General features: G+C 37.3%; 1 pseudogene; it reads left to right on the forward strand.

Moving 5' to 3' along the window:
- Nucleotides 1–12,295: 12,295 nt before the first annotated feature.
- LOC140005087 (ABC transporter C family member 8-like) lies at nucleotides 12,296–18,836 on the forward strand (annotated as a pseudogene).
- Nucleotides 18,837–19,217: the final 381 nt, after the last annotated feature.

A 19,217-nucleotide genomic window follows, 5' to 3' on the forward strand; every position in this document is an offset into this window, starting at 1 on the left:
CACATATACATGATTTGAATTTTAAATTTGAGTTTTTGCAATTTTGGATGTATATCACAATTTTGGATGTATATCACATATACATGGATTAATTTTTCATTTTTTCAGCAACCTTTTTATATAAATTTCAAACAGTCTTCTATTCAAACAAACCTATTTGTTAACATAATTTACTTAAAAATTACGGAAAAACAGCACTAACGTCTCACCCTCATCATAGCAAAAGCCAAGATTTTCAATCATACAAAAGAAAATTGAAGCAGGCATTATTTTACAAGTTTTTTTTTTTTTAAAGGGAAGAGTGTTTGATTGGGTGGTAAAATAGAAGAAATTGTAAATATGATATCTTAAATTCAGGATCCCCTACTCACAAAAAAAAAAAAAAAATCTTCATTTAAAATAAACACGATCTAAGACATTGATCAAGAAACAGAAAGACGTCTACCTTCCAGATCAAAAGGCAAATCAATGGCATTGATCAAGAAATAGAAAGACATCTACCGTGAAGCAGAAGGCAAATCAATTTAGCTAATAAAATAACTAATATAAAAGATATAGAAAAACATCTACCATGAATCGGAAGGCAAATCAAACTGACATTGGTCAAGGAATGGAAAGACGTCTACCGTGAATCAGAGGGCAAATCAATTTAGCTTATGAAGTAACGAATATAAAAGAAATAGAAAGACATCCACCGTAAATCAGAAGTCAAATCAATTTAGCTTATAGCTTATGAATTAGCCAATATAAAAGAAATAGAAAGACATCCACCATGAATCAGAAGGCAAATCAATTTAGCTCATAACTTACGAAGTAATCAATATAAGGTCTTCTGTTAACGGTTGCACGTTTTGATGTTTTCTTTATGCATATTCGTGTAAGAGTAATGATATATGGTTTTTTTTTAACGCGTGCCTGTTTAATCCAACTTATTATGTATATATACATATTAATAATTATCATCTTCTATTGTATTCATATCCTTTAATTAAGATGTAAAATTTCAATTTTCTTTTCTTTCTTCTCCTCTTCTTCTCTCTCACCTCACCACTCATCTGCCGTGCGCTAGCAATCGGCACTAGCAATAGCAACAAATTTTTTGTTTTTGTTTTTCTTCTCTTATTCTTGCTCCTCATTTTTCCTTCACTTCCCTCTCCCTCCACCATCCTCCTCTCTCCCTTTCCTTGGTTGCGCGACCAGTACGCTAGTCGCGCGATCAATGGTGGGGGAGGTTTATAGGGGAGGGAAGGGGTGGAATAGAGGTGGAGGAGGAGAGGGGAGGAAAGAGAGGTGGAGGAGAGGAAAAGGAAGAAGAAAAAAAAAACTGTACTGACACTAGAAGAGGTGCCAACTGGTGGTGGTGTGTTGAGGTGGGAGACGAAGAAGGGATACTTTTTTTTTTTTTTTTGTATTTTTGGATACTTTGAAGTGTGCGTTTTCTAAATTTTGAGACTTTTTTTTTAGATTACTGTAATTAAAATAGTTAAAAAAAACTTGTATGGAGAAAATTTATGCCAAAAAAAAAAAAAAAAACTCCCTTGCCAAATAGAGTCTATGTTTGCAATTCCTTCTTCCACTATATTGCTATCTTTACTTCTACCTCTTCCAACACCAAAATCATCTCAAATCCATTACAAATTGTTTCAACCCATTTTCAGTCAACAAATCCATCTCAACTCCGTGTAACACCTAACATCTATAACACAAATCACATCTCCTTTTCCTCTGATACTTCCCCCTCCATCGTGGACACAAAATCAATCCACAAAACAACAATTGATCGAGAAAATTAAAGACATATGCACCAACACAATCTTAAAATTCTATGACCACAAAACTATTTATCAACTAAGGGTTGAACACGCATTACCTTGGCTTTTCCTATGATTATAGTTCTATATATATGTTTCTTTTCATATCCCAACAAAGGCTCGAGCGGAAGAAGGATTTAGGCGAAGGGGAAAGAGGGATGAAGAAAAGGAGGAGATGGCAAAAGGAGATTCCAAAGGACAGAAATCATTAAAGGCTCAAGAATATTGTGTGGCTCAATTTTAATATTCCATGTTAGCCATATAATTAGGAAAGATTTCAGGTGGCATTATTGTATATCATCCATCCAAATAGGAGGTGATGGATTTAACAGTGATTTGTATCATTACTCCTGTTATAGTAGTTGCATGGTTCTACGTGATCCATTCTTTCTGGGCATTGAGCGGGACAAAATTTGGGTTTATCGAATGGGACAAAATTAAAATAATAGTAGTACTAGTAAAATACAGTAGCAGCAGCAAAGACCCAACGTGCGCGGTAGAAACTCTTTCTCTGATCGACTGATTAGTTTAACCAACCCTACCCTCAGAGTCTGGTCCGTCCTCTCCTTTCTAAAATGTCGATTCCGGCTCAAAGCGTGAGGTAAGGCTCCCACGCTCATCTACAGTTCGTCTAGGGATGGATAAATAAACCCTTCCTGTCCTCCTACCTGCCCGCTAATATTTCTAGTGCCATATATGAGATTAAAATGGCGGTAGTAGTCTGGATTAATAAATAAGTACCAGGTACATGAACATGATCTACCGTAAAGAGTGACCTGCACTCTCCAACAAAGCAAGATCCAGTTGGTATTCAATCTCCCGTGTCAAAATAGTTTAACACGACCTAGTGTCTCCTAATCTGGGCCTCATTGAAAATTTCAGCTAAAGCTACACATCAAAAGAAAAGGGTCATTTTTGTTGTATTCGTTGAATAGAGTATGAGACAGACGTTTGTAGTTTTGCAGAGATCAGAGACAGCGACCCACGATTTAGCATGGCGATTGCTGATTGGCATGGTTTTGTTTTGTTGACGCATTCTTCGTGGCAGTTGAACATATTCCCGACATATTTTATAGTCCACCAAAGTTCCAGAGAGATTTAAGATTCATCGAGCTGCTTACCACTAGGCTTAGATTCTATAACCAAACAACTGAAAGTTTTAATCCCATAATTCGTTCATCTTCTGGGAAATGATCGTCCGTAGTTACAATAAGATCCCAGGTTTAACCCTCACGTACTATCATTATTGAGCATCTTTGGATCGAATTTCTGCTCCCTAACCTGGGAAGGATTACTCTGAGTGATTTCGGATACTTCTCTAGACCAGAAAAAAAAAAAAAAGAAGAGAGAAAGAATGTCACTGAATTCGCCAAATGAGAACAGTGTTAATATTTTCTACCATAACAATATATAGATTACTGGGTCAACAACTCATTCTAATTTAAATTAAAACTCTAAATTTTAGACATACGTTATGTATTCAAGGTGTTAGCTCCAAAACAAAAAAAAAAATTAAAGAATTAGCAGTTCACCAGCTAATTCAAGAAACCAGGAATCCACGGATTTTGAGAACTGGTATGGGGAATAGCAGCTTGAGAACATTGGCACGTTCTACTCTACCAGCGCGCTCAGATTATTGCAGCAATGGATCGTTTTCATGAAAGGTGGTGGTCTTAATTGAAAGGGACACAGTAGTATTGCAGCTGAAATTTAATACGGGGGACGAGGAAGAATTTCAAGAACAATTACGGAGACTCGGTGGCTATACATTTTTCGTGGGGATTGGGGGACCCCAAGGTATGCCAGCGGATCTATGGTATATTTTAAACGTATTTTGGGCCTTGTGTGATTTTGAAATAATAGATAATTTAATGTGTCCGGGCCTCCCTTGTCCTTAAAACATGGGCCCGGGTTGGTGGTCCAAAACTAAACTAATCAGTAGCAACCAGCAAGCACATCTTTTTTTTTTTGGTTTAAGGAAATTAATTAATTAGACTATTGCCTCCGATATGATGTCGGATGAACCAAACCAACGGCAGCAAGCTGCCGGTTTCCGTTTATTCCGCCCCATAAATGAATGGATTGTTCTTACCAAGTTTGTGCTATTTATTTTACAGCAGAATCTGATAAAATTTACTCTCCAACACGAAAATTCTTTTTTTTTTTTTTTGGCATTTGATCCATCAATTGAATGCAACATAGAATTTTACTTTATTTGTCAGACAACCAAAACAGGAGCGTAAATATTCCACCCATCTGTAATAAAACTTTTGAATCTTTTTCATCGCATTTTTTTCTTTGAGCTAATTTTTTATGAGTTAACCTTATATACACTGACAGTGCATATGAGATTTAAGATGATAAAGTATATATTGCAGTGTACGTAAGATTAATTCATTCCTTGTATCAAAATTCAAGTTACTTGTTGTTATGCTGTTTTGTTTGGCATAAATAGGAGGAAGTTAAGCAATAGTCGTTATTGCTTTGCAACATGCACATTTCATGAGCACAAGGGTTCCTTGTCCTCTGTATTGCTAAGAGGTTTTTGAAGCGCAAATATGGTATTAAGGTCGCGTGGGTGTAATGATGCACGAGGCGTTTCCATGGTCACCATATAAACGTTAAGTGTATAATGAGTCGAAGTGCATAATTCTCAGTCCACAGTCATTTTTTTACTTCACATATACTTAATTATTAAAGTGTTATAGTAATTTTTTCTATAAAAAAAAAAATTCAAGAAATGGCGATCCAAACAACATGTGACCCTGATCACATGGTGGGGTGGGGATGGTGGCAGCCCAAAATGCATACAGTAGCTGATTACAACTTCTCCTGCTCGCTTTCTCTTGACTTTTAACAATCAATCGAATGACCCTTGGATACATATTCACATGCAGATCCTTTTTTCTTTCTTTTGCCTATCTTTCTTGGGTGGAATTTTCGATAAATGCAATTTGTACATGCCCTGCAGGGTTTATCCAAAAATTTAGGACGAAACTGAGTACGTAATACTTTTCACGGCAGATCGATGATGTGCAAGATTGACACGCATATTAACGTATCTCATTGTGTTTGTATTCTGCAGTACAAAGACGCATCAAATTGAAATGTTACAATCTTGGTGCAGGTTGGATGACGGATGAGGGTGAAAACTGAAAATCAAGAAATCCAATTGTCATTTTCGTTCCATCGAAGCTGTGGCCTACTTGCGTTCCAATTATGCGTGCATGATATGATGTTCATGTTTAACCCCTAGGATCGGGTTTCGAGTTATAATATACTGGTCCATAGCGATGCTTCCCTAATTATATGGTGGACCACTTGAATGAATGAAAGACCAAAGAAGGACACATGCATGCATGTCCTCTATTTGGAGATTTGGTCAAATTGCAGGCACCATCATCCCCGCCGGAATCTTGCATTACTAGATGCTCCATGATTCCTTGGAAAAAGTGCTGTATAGGTTTCAGTGATGCCGAATCTTTGATAGGGTATACGAACAGATATAGAATATTTATCTATCGATTTGTTTTTAATACGAAGAAATGGCAGGACAAAGCCGAACCAGCATGCTATACCCATATCATCAGACAACCCCGTGATATATCTTTATGGATGGAAAAAGAGGGCATGCGTTTGCAAGAACAAGAACAAGAAGGGTATTTATATTTTTGACGAGTGCGCCAATCATTAATCATGCGGGGAATTGAATGATCTGATCGATCAAGAACCCCAATTGTGGTCTGTTAGGTGTGAGATTAATGAGGAATGATAAATCCATTATTGTTATGCTGCCTTTTTCTGTGGTAGGACATTCTTCTCGTGTCGAAGTGCTCGAGCTGGAATTTCACCTGGGCTCATCAATTATTGTTATGCTGCCTTTCATACTCCAGGTTGAAGAACATGGCATGTATCTTCTACTTTTAATCCCTACTACCTTACTGTCTTACCTAACTCTCCCCCTACCTCATCCTGAATGGCTAGTGAATGGTACCTAGCTAGTTCATCTTGAATGAATAATACTGAGATGACAAATTCATGCCGCAAAGTGATCACCATCCACATTTCAGAGGATGTTGCTTACAGCATACATAAGTCGGTGAATCAAAGAACAACCATACCCTGCCCTTTTCTTCTTCGTTTTTTCTTTCATCATGAGTTTGTTTGAGGTAAGGTGAGAGTTGTGACTCAGGAATACAATGGACAGGAAGGCCTCCCTCAACTGGCGCTTCACACATACACAATTATTACCACCCTCAAATCCAATGATCATGCATCTGTCTACATGTGTTGAAATGTTAAAATCGGAAATTTTTTTTTTTTTTTTTTTGGTTTGTGTTGGTGGGGGGGCCTTCGGTTCCCAGCAGAATGAGGACTGGGGCCGGAATTGTTGTATTGACACTTATGCAATGCAGTGTCCCGAAAAAGTTGTCCAAGACAATAAACATTTTGTCTCTTAGTTTTTGTTCCAACTCAAAGATTGAAAGAGCTGATGTTTCATCCATAAATTTGAGTCAGTACCATTATTTAGATTCTATCATTCACGAACGCTCCATCAAGTTCAAGGGTCTTGGCCCCGACCAGCTTAAAGAGTGTTGTCTATTCTATGGCATGTGAACTTCATATTTCCGAAGCATGAAAGAAGACAGAATTATTCAGGTGTCAAGTGCGACTTTATGGTTCAATGGCTCACCTAAAAGGCTCTTCATTTATTTGCCATTGTCGTCGGTACCTCGGTTACTGCAAAACCATGCCTCCATGGTTTCAAAATTATAGTTGCATGAAAACAGAACCAAAATTGCAGTCGAAATTGGTATTAATTCCAGGATGAGGATTTTTTCTTTTTTCTTTTTTACCTTAAAAAAAACTGTAACTTTTGTTGATATAAATTTGTACAAGAAATTGAATACGTCAGGAGCTTACATATCAAACAAACTATCATAGATGCCTCTCTCAACATTACACTAATTGAACACTGTGAACAACCACCAGCCGCCACCAAAGACTTAAGTCTTAGTCACACCACCAAAGACTTAAGTCAATGGTTCAAATCTTGACTCCCATCATAATATGTGGTTTCCTCAATTTCCTACGGGTGTGTAGTTATTATAATATGTGGTTTTCTCGAATCTATACGGGTACACAGTGCATTCGTCTGATTCGATGGTGGTTCAGTCTCCATCGGCTCCTCTATAGGCCCAGTTGGACCTAGCATTTTATCCATCTGCGAGACGTAGATGAATAGCGGTGATCTTTGAGGATCGTCTTCCGTTCCATGAATAACTGGCCCAAAGCTGAGCGCAACTTTATAAACAAATCCATGAGCCAAGACCATTTTTCCTTGGCGTGAATTGTCCAAAGTCATCGGGAACAGTTTTGAACTTGGTTGAAAATACTCACTAAAACTCAAACAATTTTATCCCACTCGATTCAATTTTGGACGTAAACAAGTACTATCTGCACTTACAAGTCTCTCATGCAAACTATTTTTTTCAGTCTCTTTTTATCTTGATGTTACAAGTTCATTTTACTATAAAATTGATAGACATGTCGAGAACCAGGATAAATTTTCCAAGTACTTCAAACTTTATCTACCCCTCAAAAAACACAAACCAATAGTTCATCTTTGTGTACCTCTTACGAATTTTGGAAAGCATTATCAGGCTCGGGAGAATTTTCTGTAGCCATGAAATTCCTTGAACTTCACACCCCGCATATGTGGGCTCCACAAGATAGTTTCCTCATTCCTGGCCTTTGAAATTAGGACTGTCAATGGGGTTGGGCCAGCCCGAGCTCGGCTCGTTCGGCCCGACAGAAAGCCCGATGAGCCCGATCATTTAGTGAGCCGGTCTGAGCTTGAGCCTAAAAAATAGGCTCGAATTAAATGTGAGCCGAGCTTGGGCCTTATTAGGCTCAAACCCGATATAGGCCCGGCCCTTTAATTACCTATATATATAATATTTATATTTTGATATTATGTATATTTATATATCCAAATATATTTTTACTAAATACTAAATATATATATAAATTACAAAATACAAAAATACATCTAAAGATTCTTTCATGAGATTTCTTGAGAGCCAATATTAGTAATGCATAACTAAATCTCTAATTTTTCTTATTGGTTGAGTAAATTTTTGTATTGGCATATTATTGGTTGATTTTTTTTTGGTCTACAAATACAAAAATCATCAAGCATATTTGGATTTAAATCACAAGATTATAAAAAAAGTTTCAACTTTTAAAGATGTATTGGCTTATGATCGCATGTTTTATTACTATTTTTCATGCATTTTAAATGGATTAAATATAAATATTGTTGAAAAAATTTTTGGTTTATATACTTTTTAAGAACTATTATTTGTTCATGTTTAGTTTTAATATTATAGTCTTGTAAATGTTAACTTAGTTTTACAACTTAATAGTTATAGTAATTATATTAAGAAAATTAAGGAGTAATAAGTGAGCTTGGGCTAAGCCCGATTAAGGCTCACAACCCGAATATTATGTGAGTTGAGTATGAGCTTCACATTTACGAATCCGAAACTCATAGCCCGAAGCTCGAAAATGTTTCAAATTAAATGAGCTGAGTTTGAACTCATCAAAGCCCGGCTCATTAGGCCCGATTGACAGGCCTATTTGAAATATTGTGGCGATCGGAAGCCGGGCTTCCGGGTGCAACGAGAGGCCTCCGCCTCGCTATTTGATTGGGCTTCCAGTAGTTGCTTTTCAACAGCACTGCCGGGCTCTCAATGATTGTTCCTAGCTTGGGGCCGGCCCTCTAAACTCTCGTTTTCTGGCAACTTTTTGTTATTTTTCTTCGGCTCGTAGTCGACTGAATATAAAATGGCGCACTAATAAAATCAACAAAAGAAGCATTAAAAAATATGCATTTTTTTCTCTCTAAAAAAAGAATAGTATATTAAGCTTTTTTTTTTTTAAAAAAAAAATTTTAGGGGAAACTGTAAACTTTGCAAGGGATAAGTACGTTGAAAAAAATTCTTCTTATACTTTTTGTATTTGGAATTCTTCTTTTTTTTTGAGCTCCTTGTATTGAACGTTACATGCGATGAATTCTTTAAAAAAATATATATATAGTGCGAATGAAAAGTTAACAAGGATAAGTAATCAAAAAATTGTTTTTAACCCTCAAGTACGTGGCTGCTGTGCAGTAATTAACTCCAATTTTTTGCTATGTCAGCTACATGACATATCATTATTAGTCCATTAAGAGACTTTATTGTGGAAAGAGTTTAACGAGGGGGTTGAAATTTTTGGATAAGTGAAGGTGGGAATATTTTTATATTATGGAGCGGTTGAGAAGGGCTTTTTTTAAGGATGAAAAGAAAATTGCCCACCAAAAAAAAGCTGCCTAATTTCTTAAGCTCCTCAAGCTGGGTCAGTATATTAATATTATTGATTGCGACTGTCTTTATTTTATTTTATTTTATTTTATTTTTTATCAATACAATAGATTTCTATATTGGAAAAAGAGTGAGGAATCTAAAAAGATTTAAAAATAATTTAAAATAAATTAAATTATTATCGAATCAGACGAGTGTACCACGTACTCCTTGGAAAATTTTAAGCAGCGCCACTTTTTAACGCGACAAATCGGCAAGAGAGGCAAGTTTGACGTATCCTCTTTTACTTCTTCTATTCTCGGTCCATCGAGTAAAGTGGAAAAGAAATTTGTTCAGGGTCAATTTTGGGTGCACATAACGCCGAAGTGCCTATTATCACTGACCTGTCCTTGGGCAATACTTTAATAATGGATGAAAGACAAATTTGAGGTGACGTAACGTGACGGTCCCACACTAAGATTTTTAATGAGGCGTAATGTTATCTTATTGCACGTTATACTCATAGATTAAAATTGTAAATGTAGCAAAGAGAAGTTAATACGTTATGATCTCTGATAAGTAGATTAATTAATTGTTCTCTGATGAGTATTATCGATCAATTTAAATTACTCAAAAGGAATAGACCATCTAAACCTCGAAGAATTTTAAGTAACTGAGACTCTCAACTAAAAAAACCCAAAATAATCCTGAGATTCAATCATGAGAGAAACCGAAGCCTTTTTTTTTTTGGTTCCAATCTTGCATCAACAATGAATAAACACCATACGCATTCTTGTAATCATCAATCAATAGTCTCTTTTTTTTTTTTTTTTGGTCTAAAAAGTACCATTTCGACACGCGTTAAGATACTCATTGGACATGCATTAAAATATATTTTAGATGTCATATTTTTGAAATTATAAGATTAGCCAGGGAAAGTAAATAAATACAAGAAAGAGTAGGTAAAAATAAATAAGGAAATTATATAAATGTAAAAAAGGGTAATAATTGTAACATGTATATATATACAATAAGTTAGGTCAATTTTAAATATATTAACAAGCACCCGTTAAAAAATTTTATAATTTTTTTAATCACTCTAACTTCTTCTTCTTCTTTTTTTTCTGAAAAAGAAAATTCAATAGAGAGGAAGGATGAGATTCAAGAAATGGCAAAGGAGGAGGAGATTAGAATCCAAAACCATAAGCCCTTGATCACTAACTGGTACGCGTACCCTACAGATTTTGATGAAAATCTGAAACGGTGCAGACGGTCGAGGTGCACGCCGCGACACTCTTTCATCCCTGAAAAGTATTTAACGGAACGACGAGTTAAAAGAAGAAGGAAAAAAATGTTCACGAAACAGGAAACATAAACAACAGCGCCTGTATTATTTTCAAGTCCAATTTTGATTTGCAGCGGACAAATGTGATTCATCTTCTTCCTGGGGTTGGCGTCAAAGAAAAGCAAATATTCCTAGAACCCCACTTCATTTTGGCTGTTATGATAAAGTACATACTGCCGAAATGCCTATTACAATCAATCCGTCTTTAGTCAAATAATAGAAAATGAAAGACAAAATTGAGGTGAAATGACATCATGATCTAGATTCTTCGGATGCTAAAGTACAATCTTATGAGGCATCATCTATTTTGTTGACGATAAAGGCAGTTAATCAGTAGCAGTGCCTGTGTTCATGATGGCTTTTTCTTTTCTTCTACGCCCAGCCGTGTCAGTTTTCATTTGTCCGTCTTCCCATGTAAATTTTAGGAAGCTTAATGTAGAGATTTTGAGGAGGAAGGAAGAGCTAAGATCTTAACAGAGCACCAAAAGTATCATTCTGCAACATTTTTTTTCTGCGGTAAAACTAGTAATCCTATAATGGTTTTTGAACCATTTAACTAGTCAAAGGGATTCCGAGTAGCTTAAACTCTCAAATGAACAGGCCATCTAGAACCGGAAGAGTTTTTATGTATACAGACTCTGAACTAAAGAAACCCGAAGCTTCCCTTTCTTTTTTTTTTTTTTGGTTCGAATCCTGCAACAGTAAGCCGACTCTCTGTCGGCTAAATTTCTAAACGCATGCGACAAAACACTCGAAGACTCTCATACATTGTAAGTATATTATAATGCTAATGCAACTTCAGCTCTGACATTACCCTCAATCCTACTTGTTACTATAAACAACTGCAGGTGCAGGGTAAATCACTCAGCATCTTCTTTGATCCAAACAACATAGCCGACGACATAAACACAAAGCACTTAAAAATAAATCTATACAACCCAAGAATGGGTTAATCAAAACAAATCCTTGTAACCATAGAACGCAACGCTCTATATCTGATGATCCATCTATTCATATCACATGCAGCTCCATTTCGTCAAACGAGACCACGTTTACATTCTTTGAGCAGCTATAAAAAGCAGCAAATGTTCCGTAATCATGCTTCTAACCTGGTCCTCCTGGTCTTGTGTAACAATAGTATTCAAAGAATTCTAATCCCACAAAAAAGAAAATAATGCACTAATCACACGAATGACAATTGAAGAACTCGCCTTAGGGGAGTTGACTGCATGCAGGCAAACTAGCAGATGTGCACGCAAATGACAATTGACGGCCTGAATTTTTACTAACTTAAACTCGAAGGAGGCTAAATAATGCTCCGACTTAAAATTGAACTGTCTAGTACCTTGACGCACATGTTCTGATTGTTGTCTAAACAGAAAAAATGAAGGCCTGCATTATACCGAACAGATTTAAGTTATTCTCTATTAGTATCAAATATGACTTGAAATCGACCGCCCGAGACTAGTGTTCCTCTGACATGTTTTAGAGATTTCACTAGAACTCTAAAACAGTCGGTGTATCCATTCTACGTCCTGCAGATAATGGTGTACAAGACTCTCGATCGAAGGTAATCCGTACTTTGATCCAGCTGTCTGTGACCTCCCGATCCACGACTAATTTCTAAGATAATGAGTGAGTTTTAATGATTGCGAGGGTGTGAAATGAGAAAGTAAAAAAGAGTAGTAGCGTATCTTTTCTTGAGAGGGCAACATACATGGCATTTAAACATTACTTTGTGTACACGTATCTTGGGTGCAAGAAAAGTGGGTGATGTCTGCTGGTTGTCATCTCATCTTTGTTTAATGGATTTCCTGATCTTTGTGGTCCAGTTATATTTATGGCGTTAACTTGAAGACCATCTTAGATCAACAGCTCAATCAGGAGACGTATAGTTATCCAAGCGTGGCAATCATTTATGACTGGTACCGTCTCTGCCAATCATGCCATGCTACTGAGCTTCAGCAACACCCCTCCAACACCTATGGCTCCCTTATTGGAAATGGAAACTTCACGTGGTATGTCACCGACTGATCCTCCCCCCCAAAAAAAACAAAGAGAAATGGTCATCTTTAGCTAATAACTTGAGTAGCTCGAGTTTTGGTAGTACAATTGGTTCCTGTTTCTATCTATGCTTGTTTGTTTGTTTCATTTGCTGTTGATGTTTCAACAGCGTGCATGCAAGCTCTCTTATTTTGTCAATACTTTCCAATAATCTGTTGACTAATTTTTGTGATTCACAAGAATCTAATGGCTCTAAAATTCTGTAAAAATGGCATGCAGGGTTGTTCTACATGATTTGTGAGGGAGAGTTTGATCTGGGATCAGCCTGCGTTCAGAGAACGCTCGTAGATATCTTCAACCTATTACTGGTGTTTGTATTCTTTCTTGTCTTGATTGTCGGTCTCACAAGGAAGACCAATATCAGGCTGCGAAGGGGGGATTGGATAGCTACGGCAGTTTCAGTCTGCTGTGCTCTTATAAGCATTGCTTACCTCTCTACTTGTTTGTTACACTTGAGCGGAAACAAGGGTGGATTTAATCATTTGAGCTGGTTAGCCTACTTATTCAGAGGACTAATTTGGATTACCTTGTGCCTGTCCTTGCTTGTACAAGGATCAAGATGGATCAAAATTTTTATTTCTACATGGTGGGTGGTTTTCTTTCTGTTGATATCAGCTCTAAACACTGAGGTACTCGTGAAAACGCACAACGTTCAAATCCTTGAAGTTGCAGCTTGGTTTGTAAGTCTCTTGCTGCTTTTTTGTGCCTTTAGGACCTTCCATCATACCATTTCTCATTCAAATTTGGAAGAGGGTAACTTCTCGGAAACTCTTTTGGTGAAGGAAGTTCACGACGAGAATTGTATTAGTCTGGGCCAGGCTAGTTTCTTTAGTAAACTGTCATTTTCTTGGATCAACCCTTTATTGCGCATAGGAAATTCCAAAACTTTAGCTCTTGAAGACATTCCCTGTGTAGGACTTGAAGATGAAGCAAATTTGGCATACGAGAACTTTGCTCAGGCATGGAGCTCGCTTCAAAAGGGGAAGGGCTCCAACAATGCACAGAATTTTGCTCTTTGGGCAATGGCAAAAGTTCATTGGAAAGAAATGTTACTTACAGCAACTTATGCATTGCTTCGGGTGGTTTCAGTTGTACTTTCTCCGTTATTGCTCTTTGCTTTTGTCAAATATTACAAACTTGAAACCAGAAATATCGATGAAGGTCTTGCCTTAGTTGGGATGTTAATTCTTGTGAAAGTTGTGGAGTCCTTGTCCTATCGGCATTTCTTTTTCTATGCAAGGAGGATTGGTATGAGGATGAGGTCGGCTCTGATGGTGGCAGCTTATGAAAAGCAACTCAAGCTTTCTAGTTTGGGCAGGCGAAGGCACTCAACTGGAGAAGTTGTAAACTATATAGCAGTTGATGCTTATAGGATGGGAGAATTTCCAATGTGGCTTCACATAGGATGGACTTCTGGGCTTCAACTCTTTTTGGCTATTGCTGTCCTTTTCGCAGTTGTGGGTCTTGGTGTCCTTCCTGGTTTAGTCCCCCTGCTGATCTGTGGCCTTCTTAATGTACCCTTTGCAAAAATACTTCAGAAATGTCAATCCGAATTTATGAATGCTCAAGACAAGCGACTCAGGGCCATGTCTGAGATCCTGAATAGTATGAAGATCATTAAGTTACAGTCATGGGAAGAGAAATTCAAGAACTTAATAGAGTGATATAGAGGGATTGAATTCAAATGGCTGGCAGAATCTCAATACAAGAAGACATATAACACTGTTTTATATTGGATGTGTCCAACAATTGTTTCCTCGGTTATTTTCTTTGGGTGTATCCTGTTCAAAAGTGCCCCATTAGATGCAAGCACTATTTTTACTGTTTTGGCTGCGCTAAGGAGCATGTCAGAACCAGTTAGGTTGATACCTGAGGCTCTTTCCGTTTTAATACAGGTCAAAGTTTCATTTGATAGGATCAATACTTTTCTCCAGGAAGATGAAATCAAGCGTGAAGATAACATCAAATATCCCCCGGGTGAATCAGATCTTGTCATTCTTATTCAAGATGGAAATTTCAGTTGGGATCCTGATTCAACAGCTTTGACAATTAAAAATATAAATCTGAAAGTAAGAAGGGGGAACAAAGTTGCAATTTGCGGACCTGTTGGAGCAGGGAAATCATCTGTTTTATATGCAATACTTGGGGAAATACCAAAGATGTCAGGAAATGTGGGTTATAAAATTATCTCCATCTAATACACTATGATTTTTTTTCCGGGTCCTAATTGCTGTTGCTGTTGTTTGCCTCCAGGTTAATACATATGGATCCATTGCTTATGTTTCTCAAGCTTCATGGATTCAGAGTGGAACAGTCCGAGATAATATACTCTTTGGAAAGCCAATGAACATACTAAAATATGACGAGGCTATACGAGTTTCTGCTTTGGACAAAGACATTGACAGTTTTGACTACGGTGATCTTACAGAGATTGGTCAGCGTGGTATTAACATGAGTGGTGGACAGAAGCAGAGAATTCAACTTGCTCGAGCAGTCTACAATGATGCTGAGATATATCTTCTTGATGACCCTTTTAGTGCGGTAGATGCACATACAGCAGCAACTCTTTTTAATGTAAGACTGATGTCATAGGCATGTATTGGTAGAAGATAAAAAAATTATCTGAATACTCTCCAAGTACTTTGAATTCTGCAATTGCAGGACTGCGTCATGTCTGCATTAGCAAATAAGACTGTCATTCTCGTGACTCACCAAATTGAGTTCCTTTCAGAGGTTGATCATATTCTGGTAAAAGTTTCTACTTTATATAATTCTCTTGTACCTCAATTAAATCATGATCTTTAGGTGTTCTCTTAATTAGTCTTATGTTTGCTAAAACAATCCACTTGTTAAATATGGAGGTTATGGAAGGAGGACAAGCAACTCAATCAGGAAGTTATGACGAATTACTGACAGCAGGGACGGCGTTTGAGCAGCTTGTGGTTGCACATAAAACATCATTGACATTATCTGATCCTTTGACCGGTAAAAATGAAGTCGAACATCAAAGAGGAAAAGGGAATGCCCTGGAAGGGACAAAACAGCCTTACTTCGGCAAAGAAGCCAGTGAGGGAGAGATTTCCATGATGCCTGGAGCACAGTTGACAGAAGAAGAAGAGAAGGAAATTGGAGATATTGGATTTAAACCATTCTTGGATTATGTTTTGGTTTCAAAAGGATTATTTCATGTGATAAGCAACCTATTTTCGCAGACGGGCTTTGTTGTTCTTCAAGCAGCAGCGAGTTATTGGCTAGCATTTGCAATTCAATCTCCAAAATTCAGCAGTGTCATTATAGTTTGTGTGTATGCAATAATTTCAACAGTTAGTGCCTTATTTGTCTACCTGAGATCTCTGTTTGCAGCTCTTCTCGGATTAAGAGCTTCTGAAGCATTCTTCTCTGGTTTCACCAACTCAATATTCAGTGCTCCCATGCTCTTTTTTGACTCTACTCCAGTTGGGAGGATCTTGACACGAGTAAGACATATTTGCTCCAGTTTTATCCATCTTAAATAGATTATGGTGTTTTATTAGCTGTCTACCGTATATCAAGATATCAATCGTTTACTCTTGCACAATTTGATCAAACTTTGTTCTCAGGCCTCCTCAGATTTGAGTGTGCTAGATTTTGACATCCCTTTTGCCTATGCGTTTGTAATGGCTGCTGGAATTGAACTAGTTGCAGCAATTGGTATTATGGCCTCTGTGACATGGCAGGTTCTTATTGTCGGAATCTTTGCAATAGCAGCCTCCAAATATGTTCAGGTGAGACCAAGCTTTTTCCAGTTCCCTTTCCCTCACAATAGATAATTTGTTATTCTCACACATCCTTGTTAACTATAGGGATATTATCAAGCCTCCGCACGGGAACTTATGAGAATAAATGGAACCACAAAGGCCCCCATAATGAACCATGCTTCTGAGACAGCCCTTGGGGCTCCAATAATTAGAGCATTTAACATTACTGAAAGGTTTTTCCAGAACTATCTCAAGCTTGTTGACACAGATGCAAAAGTCTTTCTTTTCTCCAATGCAGCAATGGAGTGGTTGGTCTTAAGAACAGAAACACTTCAAAATCTCACCCTATTTTCTGCTGCTTTTCTCTTAGTGTTGCTTCCAAAGGGATATGTAGCTCCAGGTATTTTGAAATGCATGGATATATCTAAACATTATTTAGCTAGGGTATCTGATACCCCAGAGTAAATCATTTTTATTGATTTATGTTTTCAGGGCTTGTGGGACTATCTCTTTCTTATGCTTTCGCACTTACTGGCACACAAGTGTTCTTATCTCGATGGTACGGTAGCTTAGCTAATTATATCATTTCAGTAGAGAGGATCAAACAGTTCATGCATATTCCACCAGAACCTCCGGCGGTCGTGGAAGACAAAAGGCCCCCACCTTCATGGCCTTCCAAGGGTAGAATAGAATTGCTGGATCTGAAGGTAGGATTCTCTTCAAAAACATATGTTAGAGGGATCATTTTTTTAACAGATAAATTAAGCAATGGGAACCAAATCTACATGAGATGGAAAATTTTGCATGTCCACGGATGAACTGTTGTCATAAGTGAAACATGTTAACTTTCAGGTCAAGGCTGATAATGCAACTTCTGTTTGTAGGAGAATTTGTTATGATGAGAAACAAGCTTCAGTCAAAGGAATTAAGTTGCAATGCTACCTCAATTTTTAAATTTATAAACTTGATCAAATCTAATAGATATGTACTAGTGTGTCTAATCTTCGTTCTTATGCAGATAAGATACCGTCCAAATGCTCCAATTGTGCTCAAAGGGATAACCTGCACTTTCAGAGAAGGGACCAGAGTAGGAGTTGTTGGAAGGACAGGAAGTGGAAAAACTACACTCATTAGTGCTCTGTTTCGCCTTGTAGACCCATACAGTGGGCAAATTGTTGTAGATGGGATCAACATTTGCTCTATAGGTCTTAAGGACTTACGTTTGAAGCTCAGCATAATCCCTCAAGAACCAACTCTTTTTAGGGGCAGCATTCGAACCAATTTGGATCCCTTAGGCATCTATTCTGAGGACGAGATATGGAAGGTGCGCAAACTAATATCCCTCCGAGAACTCCATAGGAAATACGGCTGTACTGTTAACGAAACTGGAAATTATCTAAAATCATCTGCTCAGTTCTTTTGAATATATATGACCACTACTTCATATGCAGGCTCTGGAGAAGTGCCAGTTGAAGGACACCGTCAGCAAACTTCCAAACTTGTTAGATTCTTCTGGTGAGTCATTGCAAAGCGAGATCACAATGGCTTTTCAGGGATCTTGATAAAGCCATTTGAAAAACATTTCTCTCTGATCCTTTTCCAAAACGAAATTTGAGCTGACAACATGTGGAAGTTTTAAGAAACACAACATCGATAATGCATTGCATTCGTAGGCCACTCTTTAGTCCTGTTGGCCTCCGTTGAGAACTCATCCATACAAACAAATGCTATTTAGCTTACAGTGACAGATGATTAATATCTCTGCATCTTCATGTTTACACAGTCAGTGATGAAGGTGAAAATTGGAGTATGGGGCAACGGCAGCTCTTCTGTCTCGGGAGGGTTCTTCTAAGAAAGAATAGAATTCTAGTCCTCGATGAAGCTACTGCCTCGATCGACTCAGCTACTGATTCAATCCTGCAGAAAGTGATCAGAGAAGAATTCTCCAATTGCACTGTGATAACCGTGGCACACAGAGTTCCAACAGTCATAGATAGTGACATGGTCATGGTTCTTTCTTTTGGTAAGCCTTCTTTTTTGGTTTTCTCTCTCTATCTTGTCTCTTTAAGTTTAGCACATTGTTAAAATGACTCTGGTAATGAAACTTTTAGAATTTGGATGGAATGGTTTCAGCCTAGAAATTTGGATTCTCTGTGCTTTGTAGGGAAGCTTGCGGAGTATGATGAGCCCTCAAAGCTGATGGAAACGAATTCATCCTTCTCCAGGCTTGTAGCTGAATATTGGGCCAGCTGCAGAAAGAACTCTAGTCAGAAATTGGAAATTTGAGGTGACTAAAACTTGCGTGCTTCTAAAGAAAGAAACCAAAAACCTTGTGCAAAATTGTTTTACTTGCACATGATAAAGTTTTTATGAATAGGACTAGGCAGCAACATCAAGAAGAAGATGAATCATGAAGAATGGCTTCTTTGAGAAACTCCATAGGCTGCTGCATTTGATGGGCAATTTCCATTCTGACATTTCAACCATCTCAAGACAAGATATTTCTAGAAATTTTAAGAGTATCCTGCTGCCATATGTGAATCCTTTCATTTAGCATATCTGAGTTTACTGAATGTCCTTTCTTTCTTTTTTTTTTTTTTTGGCTATTTGAGTTCAGTTATTTGTTTCTATAGCATGTTTCATGCATGGAAATCTTTTTTTCGACAAACATGTGACACAGAATTAGTGAGAGCAAAAATTTATTTTTAAAGTAGTGAAGCCATAAAAGAAAATTTTAAATCTTTCCCTAGGACAAGACTATAAAGCCACAAAGAAAAAGGAAAAAAAAAATAAAGACAACAGAATAAATCATTGACAACTAAGGATATCAGAAAAAGAAAATTCTATGTTAAGCGACATGCTAGTTAATCAATAGAAATAAACTAAAGATTGCACACTTTCTTAATTTGAGGAA

The sequence above is a fragment of the Coffea arabica genome, chromosome 4c (assembly GCF_036785885.1).
Source record: "Coffea arabica cultivar ET-39 chromosome 4c, Coffea Arabica ET-39 HiFi, whole genome shotgun sequence".
Lineage (NCBI taxonomy): Eukaryota > Viridiplantae > Streptophyta > Magnoliopsida > Gentianales > Rubiaceae > Coffea > Coffea arabica.